Source organism: Papaver somniferum, chromosome 6, assembly GCF_003573695.1.
Source record: "Papaver somniferum cultivar HN1 chromosome 6, ASM357369v1, whole genome shotgun sequence".
NCBI lineage: Eukaryota > Viridiplantae > Streptophyta > Magnoliopsida > Ranunculales > Papaveraceae > Papaver > Papaver somniferum.
In genome coordinates this window covers 153953568-153968286 of record NC_039363.1, presented here as the reverse complement: position 1 = coordinate 153968286, position 14719 = coordinate 153953568, and positions in this window count along the sequence as shown.

The following is a 14719-nucleotide window of genomic DNA, read 5'->3' as shown; positions in this document are numbered from 1 at the left end:
TTTTGAAGATTGGAGCGAAGACAATTTTGCCAAAGCTTGTGGTGATTTACTTAAAGTTTGGGAGCGAAAAGCAAAGCTAAAGGAGCGAAGAAGAAGAATTTATTTTTTTATTTTGATAAAAGAGAGAAAAAAAAAGAGAGACATTTTTATTTTTGTAATTTTTTTTTTTTAGACTTTCTTTTCTTTTGTTTTTTTTTATGGACTTTGGACATTAATTTTGGGACATTTTTATTTTTATTTTTAAACCCTACGGAAGGGTACCCTTAAATACAAACTGTTTGCAGGGAAGGACGACGATTACAATATCACTCGGCCCCTCGGGTTCGCACACGACATAGGAGTCGTGGCCCGAGTCGACTTCAGCGGTTCTTCGCCCGTCTGGTACGGGAGGTAAAATTCTAAACACCCGCGAATCTCCTGCAAGCGGGTTACTGGACTCCTTAAGGTGAATATATGCTGAGGACTTGAATATGGACTGTTTTTAAATTCCTAGTAAAGGGCAAGGACTGGACCATATAAGATAAGGGTTCGGATTTCATCACCGCTCCCTTCTTGCCCGCCTTAGGAAAACGAAACCTAAAGCGAACCTAAGCCTAAAATTTGGACTAGAAAGAGACCTATAGGGTATCGAGCTTAACAGGACAATCATTCGAAAAATATTGGTTACTCTTTTAAGCACACCTCGAAGTTCTTGACGGTTTCTGCGAGTTGAATGCGTGACTGCGCCGCATTGGATCGGTGAGGTTTTGGGTATCAAAGCTCCACTGAGCTTCCCTCGCCTCGATTCAACTTGCTTAAACTCGGATTGATTCCAGAGGGGTTTGCTCAAATTGTAACGAATTCCCTTTCGAAGGATTAGAAGCTGGTCTAGAAACAATCTAAGTGGAGCCATCATGCTTGTTGTTTGCTAGAAATCTTTAGGTTTGCTGTGGTAAAGTCGAGTCAGCCTGCTGTGTGTTGCTAGAACCTTCCTGTTAGGATTTTTATTTCTTTTTGAATTCTTTTTAGTGTATGCCCGATTTTGTTAGGGCTTGGAAAAGAGATACTCTAGGTCGATTGATTAGCGAAAAACCTAGTAGTTCTTCTGATTTAAGCAGGGAGCTCGAAGATTCTTCTTTGAGAGCCCTGTTTTTGGAAACTTCTGTTTTGAGAATCTGTCTCTTTGTGAGGATAGTACCCCTAGTACTTGTTGTGCCAGCGATGGCAACTTTGAAAGATTACATGTTCCCAACTAGGACCAACCGAGCTTCATGCATTAAATTGCCAGCCACTACGGCTAATTTCGAGATAAAACCTAGTATTCTTCAAATGATCCCTATATTCTTAGGAAAAGATGAGAACCCTTATTTTCATATTAGGGACTTTGAGGAAATCTGTGGGACAATTAGGATAAAGGACCTTACCGATGAAGTCTTGAAACTTAAGATGTTTCCCTTTTCTTGAGAGACAAAGCCAAGACCTGGCTAACAACCTACCGTCTGAATCCATAGAAATGGCAGGAACTTATCGCTGCCTTCTATATGAAATTCTACCCTAAGCATAAAACTGCAGCTGTTAGGCAGAAAATTAGTGCTAGTGTGCAACAAGAGGGAGAGTCTCTTTATAGGTTTTTAGAGCGATTCAATGATCTCCTATCTCAGTGTCCTCACCATGGATTTGATAATATGAAACTTGTACAGATTATTTATGATGGTTTAGACTATTCGACCAAAGCCATGGTTGAGTCTATGTGCGCTGGTGAGTTCACTAGTAAAAATGCTGATGATGCTTTTACCTTCTTAGGAGCTATCGCTGAAAAATCCCAACAGTGGGAATCTTGTGTTGAACCCCCTAAAAGACTCTTGGTCAATAGAAGTAGCACCAATATGGTAGATACGAGTTTTGCGTCAGATGCTAAGTTTGCTGCTTTGTCCAGAAGGTTAGAAGCTTTAGAAATGGGTCAGTCTAAAAATAGGCCCTTGTTGAACCTAATAGAGCCTCTCAAGTCTCTAGTTGTGGAATAGAGCCCGATAATTCATTTTGGGAAGGTCAGTTAGTGAAGAACAAGCCCATGCTGTCTATAACAATCTAGGTTTGAGAACCGTCAGAAGTTTGACCCATACTCAGAAACCTACAACCCTGGTTGGAGAAACCATCCTAATTTCTCTTGGTCTAAGGGCCAGAGTCAAGGCCAGTCTAGCAATTCTCAGCCTCCCCCAGGTTTTGGTTTTAAGAACTCTTCAGGTCAAACCCAGTTTCAGAACACTTCCGAGAAAAAGATCTCTACCTTAGAGGATACTCTCACTATGTTAGCAAATAACCATGAAATGCTACAAAGAACCACATGAGCTTTCAACAAGAAACTAGGCAAGAATTGAAGAATAATTCCCAGAGTCTTGCCAAATTAGAACTTCAAGTAGGACAAATAGCTAAGTTATAAGTGAGAGAGAAGATGGAAGGTTCCCTAGTATACTGATCCAACCCAAAGGAGAGAAATCGTACAATCATGTGAATGCTGTCACAACCCTAAGAAGTGGAAAGAAAGTTGACAACAAGGTCGCCATGCCTGATAGTGAACATGCTGTAGTTCACCCTGCTGAGCCAGAAAATGAGGAGACTGATAGAGTCTCCAAAGAGACCAATGAGGGTCCTGTTGAGCCTCACTTTGTTCCCAGAGCCCCGTTTCCCCAGCTGCTAGTTCCGACTAAGAGGGAGTCCAACTTTAATGATATATTGGAGGTTTTTAAGCAGGTTAATATCAACCTTCCATTATTAGATGCAATTAGGCAGATTCCCTCTTATGCCAAGTTCCTTAAGGACTTGTGTACGCGAAAGCGTAAGCTCAGTGTCCAGAAGAAAGCCTTCATAGCTAGTCATGTGAGTTCTATTATTCAGAATACCACTACTCCTAAGTATAAAGACCCAGGGTCCCCTACCATTTCTTGTACAATAGGTAAGTACCGTGTTGAGAAAGCGTTGCTTGACTTAGGAGCCAGTGTGAACTTACTGCCATACCATGTGTACCTTAAGCTAGGACTTGGTGAGATGAAACCTACCCAGATAACACTCCAGTTAGCTGATAGGTCCGTTAAAATCCCTCGTGGTGTGATCGAGGATGTTCTTATTGAGGTCGACAAGTTTATTTATCCAGTGGATTTCGTGGTCCTAGATACCCAACCTGTCCCCGACCCAGAGAACCAAATACCTGTGATTTTAGGTCGCCCATTCTTAGCTACGTCTAATGCGATCATAAACTGTCGAAATGGTATTATGAATCTATCTTTTGGTAATATGACTATTGAGCTGAATATTTTTAATGTAAACAAGCTACATTCTGAGCTAGATAGCACATGTATTGAAGAGGTGAACATGATAGGAACCTTAGTTCAGGAGTCATTACCAAACATCGTACCGGAAAATACATTGGAGAGTTGTTTATCCCATTTTAGCCTGGATTTCGACGATGATAGTAACATTGAACAAGTAAATGCTCTGTTGGATTCTGTTCCTATGTTAGATATTGATATATGGAAAGATAGGTTCGAACCATTACTAGCTTCTGAGTCTATCTTAATACCTTATTTAAAAGAGCCTCCTGAGTTGGAGTCTAATTATACATTTTTAGGCCCACCCGAGTCTTTCCCTGTGATTATAGCCTCCGATTTGGATAGTGATCAGGAAAGTAGTCCAGAGACCGTGCTTCAAGAAAATAAGGAAGCCTTAGAGTGGACCATAGAAGATATGAAGCAAGCTGAGGATGAACCACCTGATTATGACTTAGAGAAAGCAATTGACCTTTTTCAAGAACCCGATGGTCTAGAAATTAGGAACATTGTGACTAGTCATTGTAGAGGCACCCAAAATTCTAAGTTTGGGGGTAGAGATTGTCAATTATCCCCAATAGAAGTCCCTAACTTGGGACTCAAGCCTAGTGCATCTGAGGTATCGCTTGAGTGTATTCAGACTCCACAACCTGATCCGCCTGATAATGTCCAGGAGAAAATCCATATGTTAGAGACCCGTTTTTCGGATGAATCTGTTTGCCGAGACACTCATATGAAGCCCAAGTGGGCACCTCAGATAAATCCAGTTGTCTTGCGAGAAACTTTAGATCAGGTTGTGCTCTATCTGCTCATTTTTCTGATCTTGAGCATTTGTCTCCTATTGTGGCAGTTCTATTTGGTCTTATGGACCCACAATTATTTCGACTATTGGTATACGACTTTGGAAGGTGAAAATTCTTTTTGAGGTATTTGATGTCTAGCTAATGACTATAAATTTAGCATTTACTGGGAGGCTCCCGCGTTCATGTGATACGGTAATATCCTTCCTTATTTCTTTTCCCTCCAGTGGTAATAGTTTCTCCTTGTTCATGCTTTTAATTTCATCTTTAGAACATTGAGGACAATGTAAGATTTAAGTTTGGGGGTGGGGAAGAAACACTTTTTGTCACCTTTTTGCAATAAATAAACTCCAGAGCCTAGAAATTTATGCCTATTGAGGATTGCACTAACTAATCTAAGTGGATGGAAGCATTTTGATTGTAGGAGTTTGAGGAACCAATCTGATTAGATGGAAACATCTAAAGAGTCTATTCATAAAAGCACAGAGCTCAGGTGTTAGAAATAACATGATAGTTTCACCATATCTCGTTGAGTCCTTTTCACTTCTATTTTTATTTTATTTTGTTTTTAAACTATGTTTCTCTAAGTGATAGGTGGGGCCCACGATTCAAGTTGTTACCAATGCTAGGGTGAATTAGAGTGATTGAGATACCATGAAAAAAAAAAAAAGTTGAAAAAGAAAAAAAAAAAGAGAAAAAGAAAAAAAAAAAAAAAAAAAAAAAAAAAAAAAAAAAAAAAAAAAAAAAAAAGAAGAAATTGAGACCAGACCATTTGACCAAAAGGAATAAATTCAATAAAGTCGACCACTGGTACCCTTGTATATGCCAGTTGTGTTGACCTAGAGTTAGGTTATCGACCACTGGTACCCTTGTATATGCCAGTGTGATATTAGTCAGACTAGTATCTCAATCCATTAGGATAGGTTCATTTTGGCGGAGGCCTTCAGACAGATATGGGAAACGTCGTTCACTTAGTAAACATCAAAACCATCTATGTTTTCTATATCCATCTTCTTGATCTATCCATGTGATTAGTTTTGACTCCGAATATGATGTCCATAGTGCAACTATCTGAGTAGAGCTCTGTCACTTTATATGAATTTTAGTATGCTTGAGTGCAAACTCGTGTACAGCAATTGGAATTTCGCATCAGGGTACTTCTTCCTGTAGTCAATAAGTATGCCAACCAAGGAGATTCTTTAGTGCCTTCCAAGGTTCTGCGTAGATAGCTAAGGTCTGGAGTACAGGTTTTGTGGGTATATCTCTGGTAAGCCCTCCCGAGACTATAACTCGGCCACTAGGGCCACCTAGGGGTTTAAAGGCTTATTGCATACGCTAAATGCAATCGACGATGCCTGCGACAGTGAGTTAGATTTTATTTTGTAGTTTTGATTTGCTCGGGACTAGCAAATAATAAGTTTGGGGGTATTTGATAGACGCATTTATGTGTCTAATATCTCAATTATATATTGTTAGTGCTCGATATTGTACTTATTTGGATATTTTATTATTTGTAGGTGTTTTTAGAAGAATAAGTTTTGCGGCGAAATTGGCTGAAAATGCGGCGTTTGGACCTCCGTTGAATAGAGTACCGCGCCCAGAAGTGTACCGGAAGTACCCCAGAAATACCCCGGAGGAACCCCGAAAAAAGTGCGGAAAATGCCCCAGAGGACACTTGCTATACGGACCCTTGATTTTGGATAAGGGGTAACCTAATTACTAAGGGGTGACCCATTTCCAGGCATCTGCTAAAGGGAGACCAGCCACAGATAAGGGGAGGTCAACTTCTCAAATTCAAAAGAAAATTTTGGCGGGAAAATTTTCTTCACCAGACAGATTTAGGGTTGGATTTTCGGACGAGTTTTAATGAGATTCAATCACTGATTCTCATGGGCTGGACGTGATATGGATATACAATTCTAGTATGGATGATTTCATGGGCTTAATTGGGCTAGAATGGCCGGGAGAAGTGAATCAAAGTTCAACAGGATACGTACTCTTTCGGTTTATTTTCAAAGATTTTGTGAAGAATTTTGGGAGAGTTTTACGCTGGATAAAGATGTACCTAGTCTTGTTCAAGTCTTAAGAGAATTTTGGAGCGTAATAACTGGCCATAGGACGCGTACAAAGCAACAGAAAAGAGATTATTCTCTCAACTGCTCGAGAAGAAAAAAAGAGAAATACTCTCGGATTTAGTCGAGATTTATGGATCTGTTGGGCTATATAAGTGTTGGTTTACATCAAAGAAAGGTTAGAAAAAGTTTAGAAACCTTTAGGAGAGAGTTTAGAGTCGATGAGAGCCTAGGAGAAGCAATTATAGAGGAGACAACGCTGCTGCTGCTGCCATTAAAGCTTCTGAAGAACACGAAGAACAGACTCGCAGAGTCAGTCGTTCTTCAGCAGACTTATTTTCAGACCACTGTTGTTGTTTCACAGCAGTAGATAGTTATCGTTTACAGCAGTCTTAAATTACCATACCCCTTTGTAACAGTGGCGCTGTAACACCATTACAGCGTTGCAAATTTCTGTTTCATCTTATATTCATCAATAAAAACACCTATTTTAGCCATGAATTCATCTTGTGAGTGTGTCTTTGGGATGAGGAGCTAAACCCATTAGCCGAGACGACGGAGGAAGCCATTGGTCCATATTGATTGGTATAATTCTAATTTTATTATTTATTTGCAATATTATTATTTGATTATTTGCATGGAATTGAATTTAAAATATTAGTTTTTATTGAATAGTTGTGAATTATTTTGATGAAGCATGCTGGGTTTTAAAAACTTTTGATGTTTTATACTTTGTGATTACAATTATTACTTCAAAAATATATTTGAGGCAAATATTAGAATTATTTTTAAAGATAGAATTGCATGAATATTATTTAGAATTTACTATTTAATTGGTTAATGGTGGAATCCTAGTCTTGGTATTTTCTCTAAAGGTTTGAACTATTTTATTTATTTGCCTGTTTAATTTAAATCTAGAAAAATTGTTTTCTTCACAAGTCTGAAAAGACCCTGTTTTTACCACTACTACAATCACTTTTGATAAACCATCAAATAGGAAATCATTTCCTTACTCAAATTCCAAAAGTGTTATGCGTATGAAGGGGTTGGCTCTCCTTTTTATCTCGTATCTTTATTCTCACGTCCTGGTGTTAGCGGTAGCACGATTGCAATAAAGTGGGCAAGCATATTCCAGCTATGTACTCCAGCGTTTCTCTTTCAAATTGTTTTTCTTGTGTTGGTGCAAACCCTAGCCATAGGTATGCCTTCCATAAATCTGTAGAAATATTGTTCTTCTGAACTGGTGTAAACCCTAGCCGTGGGTATGCCTTATTCAAATTCCAAAAGTGTTATGCGTATGAAGGGGTTGGCTCTCCTTTTCATCTCGTATCTTTGTTCTCACGTCCTGGTGTTAGCGGTAGCACGATTGCAATAAAGTGGGCAAGCATATTCCAGCTATGTACTCCAGCGTTTCTCTTTCAATTTTTTTTCTTGTGTTGGTGCAAACCCTAGCCATAGGTATGCCTTCCATAAATCTGTAGAAATATTGTTCTTCTGAACTGGTGTAAACCCTAGCCATGGGTATGCCTTTCATAAACTTGTAGAAACACTTCGTCATAAATAATTTTTCTTCTAATATCACCGTAGTAACGTCGGCTACCTCATGAACAGTGACGGGTAATCATTATTATGCAAAGTAGGCACGTACGGGTAGGTGACTGTTTTTTTTTGAAAGGAAAACAAAGCGCTTGGTTTATGCTTTTGATTTTCTGGATTTTTGGGTTGATAGAAAAGTATTACCCCTGAGGGTTTTGGATTATTATTTGGAATGAACTGTTTTAGAATATTGATGTTTTTGGTTATGAATATAAGTGGCATGAGTACCCTAGGGAAGTCATGGAATTATGAATGTTGTGCGATAGTTGAAAGCATGAAACATGGGAAAAATATGGCTATCGGTTTTTTATCTCCCCTGTGAAGATTTGAAGTAGTAGACCATGTATTTTGTCTAGCAAGACTTACTCGGTTTTTCGGATCTCCTGATGAAAAGGAATCTCCCAGGTGTAAGATCGAGTTTTGTGGGAAGCACTGCCGTGACTGTGGAAAGTCCCCAGTCATCCCTTGGCGTGTCATGACTGGTAACCGGGCCGTCTGGTAACTGAGGTACGTCGATCCCTGGGAGGGTCGTTCAGATTCTACCGTCCTGACGTCTGGGTCGAAATATGAGATCAAGGATTGAAAGTTGACATTGTAACCGAAAGATCAATCTCCCACTGTGGTCGCCAATTGTTTGAGGGTGAAAACGGTTTCTGTTGATTTCGGTAATTTCAGGTGTGTGGGTGAGAAACGAGTCTAAACCCTAAACAATGTACTGCAAGGGAGTACTTTAGATTCAGGAGATCAATCCGTACAAATCTGTCCTAAACCAAGAAATGGCCGTTCCATAATTGCTTCGGTCACAAAGAGGAGGAGAAGGGTTGGTTTTTGGGAGGGAATCGAAGAGAGTGTTGAGACCAGAATAGTTGATCCTGGAAGAGTAGTAGTTTTGTGACTTGCATCAGAAAGTGGGAAGCTAACAGATGGGAAATCTAGCAAACGTTTTCTGAGCGTTGTATGCTCCTGACCAGAACTTGTTGTTCAGTGGAAATAGGTAAGACCTATTTATACAAGTCGAAGTGAAATGTACTCTGGTCTCGTAAGAAATGGAAAACGGATGAGTAAATGGGAGGAGGTGGTAACCAGTAACACCTGGAATTGATGTTCCATAAAATAAAGTGTTTTAACATTACTCCCTGTATTTACTAACCGCCTCATCCTTATGACACTGTCTTGTAACGGGCGTAGTGTACGCCGCACGCTGTAAACCGCCAAACCAATACCCAATGAGCATCCCCCAATTTGTGACATGTGTTGATGTCTCGAGTGTTTTCGTGGAAAACATGTAGCATGTTGTTTTTGTTTGGCAAGTTGAGCTTGAGAGACTTGCCGGCTCGGTGGTGACCTTCGACCGTCGAGATTTTGCATCTTGATAAGAAAGTTAGCTGTTGATTATTGCAACCCTTCGTTTGGTAGCCAGTGGCATGAAAGCATGGCCGTAATGGCTTTAATATGGCCTAGTTTAGGCATGGCCAAAAGCTAGGGTTTTGGCATTGTTTGGGCGCGACCAAAACTTGAGCTTGGCGTCGAGCCAAAAGGTTTCCCTGCATTAGCTGGTAACCTTGGACGGCTAAGATATGTGTCTTAGATGAAAATGTGGCCGTCGATTGTTGCAAGCCTTCGTTTTGGAAGCCGTGAAGGGAAGTCCGGCATGGTATGGTTTAGGCGCAACAAGGTGGCTGGCACGACATGCCTTGGCGCGGTTTAGCCGTGGACAAAACTAGGATTTTGGCGTTGGGACAAAGGTTACCATGCGTTGGTTGGTGACCTTGGATGACTAAGATTTGCATCTAAGATGGAAGGGTGGCTGTTGATTGTCGCACGCCTTCGTTTTGGCAGCCGTGAGGGGAAGGCTGGCATGGTATGGTTTAGGCGCGGCAAGATGGCAGGCACATGTGGCATGATCAACATGCCATGGTGCGGTTTAGGCGTGGCCAAAACTAGGGTTTTGGCGTTGGGCCAAAGGTTACCATGCGTTGGTTGGTGACCTTGGACGGTTAATATTTGCATCTTAGATGGAAGGGTGGCCATTGATTGTCGCACGTCTTCGTTTTGGCAGTCGTGAGGGGAAGGCTTGCATGGTATGGTTTAGGTGCGGCAAGGTGGATGGCACGACATGCCATTGGCACATGTGGCATGGTTGGCATTCCTTGGCGCGGTTTAGGCGTGGCCAAAACTAGGGTTTTGGCGTTGGTCCAAAGGTTACCATGCGTTGGTTGGTGACCTTGGCCGGCTAAGATTTGCATCTAAGATGGAAGGGTGGCCGTTTATTATTGCAACCTTTCGTTTTGGCAGCCAGCGGCATGTAGCGGGGTCGGCATGGCTTTGGCATGGAATCGTGGTTGGCATGGTTTGCCATTGGCACGGTGGTGCGACTGGCATGGTTGGCATGCCTTGGCGCGAAAATGTGGCTGGCACGGCTTGCCATTGGCACGGTGGCGCGGCTGGCACGGCTTGCCATTGGCACGGTGGCGCGGCTGGCATGATTGGCATGCTTTGATGCAGAGACGTGGCTGGCATGGTTCACAATTGGCACGGTGGTGCGGCTGGCATGGTTGACATGACTTGTCGCGGAGATGTGGCTGGCACGGCGGCGCGGCTGGCATGGTTGGCATGCTTTGGCGCGGAGACGTGGCTGACATGGTTTTCCATTGGCACGGTGGTGCCGCTGGCATGGTTGGCATGCTTTGGCGCGGAGATGTGGCTGGCACGACATGCCATTGACACATGCGGCTGGCATGGTTGGCATGCCTTGGCGCGGAAACGTGGCTGGCATGGTTTTCCATTGGCACGGTGGTGTAAGAATTTAGGGTTTGGTGTACGAAGGTGATGTCGGTCAATACTAAGGGTTCTACCGTGGAACATGACACATATATATGTAAAAAAACAAGTACCCTGGTAATTCTTACGTAGGCGTGTTGAATGATTCAATAAATGCGCTAGTGATCCCAGTGACGTCATGTCAGATATAAGGTTTTATGATTTTAACCCTAAGCTAAAAACCACCATCAACACCTGTATAGACAAAACTTAATACAATAGCAAGTAAACCAACTAAATGATCCTTGGCAATATGTATGTAGAGTCTATATCTCAACATCTACCGATCAGTATGTATATAGATACAAGTTCCGTGAACCTGATTATTAAGCAGAGTATCATGACCCTATGGGGGCATCCAGGGTGGTTAAGGGTGCCGTTAGTAGTATTAGAGTGTCACATGGACTGGCTCGTGTTATGCACGATGATAGTATGTCGTCCAGCTTATATAATGGACTATTGTATGCCTTTGGGAATTAGCTAATGATATGTAAAACGAATCTTCTTCTCTATTTTCTTCTGCAACTTCTTTGTCTAACAATGTCTTCTCATTATCACCCTAGTTCGTCTATTAATTCTTCTAAACCTCTAATTCCCTCTATCTATCCCAAATCATCTCTATCCTTAGAGATTCAAGCTGTTCTTGATAATCCAATTTGTAGTGGGGGTTCACCACAAGTGGTATCAGAGCAGTTGATTCTGCGGTTGCAAACATGAGAATCCTCACAGAAAATGAAGAACTATCTATTAATTAGAGTTGAATTATTAGAATTAGCTATAGCTGAGATATCAAGAGTGTTGGGTGATTGCAAAAATAAAGCATCTCCCGAGTCTTTAGCAAGATGGAAGGATTATTTAGCTACAGAAGTAATGAACCTTCTATTATTGGAGCGTTGGACGAGTGAAACCGTTGTTCAGAACAAGAAATTTAATTCGGCAGAAAACTTTGAATTAGTTGGATCGGTGCTGAATTAATCGATGCTGATTGAGAAGGTAATCGATGAGAAACTTGAAGGAGCTTCTATTGATTTAAGTTCAACTAGTAATTTCACTCAAACTTCTTCAAATCCACTAGTTCCAGATGCGTCAGATGAAGTTTTATATTCTACTACAACAACAAATTTCTCGCGCCGATCTGGTGAATCGAAGATGAACGAGAACAAATTTGATGTCAATTTAAAGTCAATTCCACTTGATTCAAGTTCAGAAAGAAATTTCTTCCAAAAAACTTCAACTCCTGGTACAACAGATGAAGGTAATTTTCGAACTACACCAATAATTCCTTTTTGTGGTGTTGATGGATCCAGTGTTGTTAAGGAAGTTCGGAAATATAATGGAAATTCAATCTTTCTGGATTATCAAGAGGGTAAACCCTTCGTTTCTCAACATGATTCTCCTAATTTTATTTTTTTCTCATGTTAGGAAGGTGTTTTGGGGTAAAAACTGATTCTACTGTTTTGGTAATTTAGGGTGTGTTGATGAGAAACGAGTTCAAACCCTAAAAAAATGCACTGCACGGGAATGCTTTTAGGTTCGGGAGATCAATCTGTGACTCTGGCCTAAACCAAGAAATGGTCGTTCCAGATTCAATTCGGTCACAAGGTGAAGGAGAAGGGTTGATCTTAGAGGGGGAAGCAGAGAAGGTGTTTGAGATCAAAGTGTTGAATTATGAAGATGTGGTTGTTTATGACTTGTGTATCAAAAAATGGTTTCTGGTTACTTGTGTTGATCACACTTGTGTTCCCCGTCGAAATAGGTTGAAAACCTATTTATACAAGTCATTTGAGCGCAACCCTGATCTCGTAGGAAGTGAAGGAAGTTAAGTAGTGGAGTAGTGGGGCCGTGTAAGAGTGGTGATCATCAGGTGGTCACATCTTCGTCCACTACTCTTGAAAAAGTGGGGGTCTAACAACACCACCAATATTTCGCTTAGCAATCTGTATGGACTAACTCCAAAATACTTTCTAGAGAATCAATTAGACAGTCAGACTCAATCTAGGTAAAAGTATCTCAAGGAGTTAATATCTCTCTCTTGTTTTGATTTACTCGAGCTAATAGAAATCAGCGAGTCTTTAATCAAACACAAGGAATAACTTGGGTGGTACCAAAGACCAATATCCAAGGATCAATCAATGACAATCAACAACCAAAGGTTGGATTACTCTAATTGATGATCTAACGCACAACCTGTATTATTTCAATTATAAAGATAAAACAATATAATGCGGAAACTGAAATAACACAGACACCAGAAATTTTGTTAACGAGGAACCCGCAAATGCAGAAAAACCGCGGACCTAGTCCAGATTGAACACACACTGTATTAAGCCGCTATAGACACTAGCCTACTCCAAGCTAACTTCAGACTGGACTGTAGTTGAACCCCAATCAGTCTCCCGCTGATCCAAGGTACAGTTGTATTCCCTTCGCCTCTGATACCAACATGATATTGTGCACTTGATTACCTTAGATGATCTCACCCACAACTAAGAGTTGCTACGAACCAAAATCGCAGGCTTTAAATATAAATAAATCTGTCTCACACAGACAAGTCTATCAAAGGATCAATTTGTCTCCCACGGAAAAACCCTTAAGTTTTTGTTCTGTATTTTGATAATAATCAAGTTGAACATGAACCAATTGATAATCCAGTCTTATATTCCCGAAGAACAACCTAGATAAATCAATCACCTCACAACAATCTTAATCGTATGGTAGCGAAACAAGATGTTGTGGAATCACAAACAATGAGTCGAAGATGTTTGTGACTACTTTTTATATCTTGCCTATCGGAGATATTAATATCAAGCCAATCATTATGATTGTACTCGTACGATAGAAGATGCAAAATCAGATCACACAACTACGATAAAAGTAGTATCGGTATGGCTTCACAATCCCAATGAAGTCTTTAAGTTGTTAACCTGGTTTTAGAAGAAGAAAACCAAAGGTTAAAGGAGAAACGACTCTAGCACGCAAACTAGTATCACACGTGAGGTGTGGGGATTAGTTTTGCAGGGTTGCTAGATGTCCCCTTATATAGACTTTCAAATCAGGATTTCGCCTTGGTCACAAAGCAAACAATATCCACCGTTAGATGAAAACCTGATTTAGATTCAAGCGAATATTTCTCAACCGTTAGATCGAAAACTTAGCTTGTTATACACAAATGAAATGCACGCTTCTAGGTTTGTTAACCGTACCCAAACGTGTACATTATTGGTTCAACAATAGTTAACCAAAAGGTTAGTCATATGAGCATTTCATACCAAGCATGTTCTTCTTCACTATAACTAGTTCAAATGACTCAAATGAACTAGTTAGAGAGTTTTTCAATTGCAAGGAAATCTTATGTACTACACAAGACACAATTGAAGCAAAGATGATTTGATTCACTCGAATCGGTTCATGAAATTTATAGCCACGGTTTGCAAATTGCATTCCTTAGTCTTTATAAGTTTAAGTTCAGAAATCATCTTCAGATATATAACCTTATTAAGTTCGCACACTAGGTTCGCGGACTTAAGAAACCGGGCAGAGTTTACAAACTCCAGCAAAAAATCTCGGCAAAGACTTTTCGCCGGTTCGCGGACTGGTACTCACGCAACAAGTTTGTCAACTCCAGCAGAATTTCTCGGGATGAGAAGTTCGGCAATTCGCGGACTTGGCAACAAGCCATTCTTCCGGTTTCTATTGATCAACAAAGTTCGCAAACTTTGGTTCAAGGGATAGGACTTATGCACATATGTGTTTCCATAACAATACTTATGTCCATCATTGGTTATGTAATCTAAACTCTCATTCCAACCATTGAAACATTCTTAGAGGACGTTATATAGTTGTTACACCATTTCTCGTCAAAGCAATTTTCAAAGTGATTGAAACGTATCATGACTTACATCACTAGGTAAAGATAAACATGGTCGAAGCGAAACGCTTACCAACACATATTTCGAGATACAAATAGGCGAGGTATACTCGGCTTGAAATACCAAATGTATATAATCTAAGTCTATATATAGCATACGACTTTTTGTCTCAAGAAGTAGGAGATAGAGTAGATATACTTTTGAGTGACAGATAAGTTCAAGTCTACACATACCTTTTTGTCGAGAAGTTCCACCGGTTC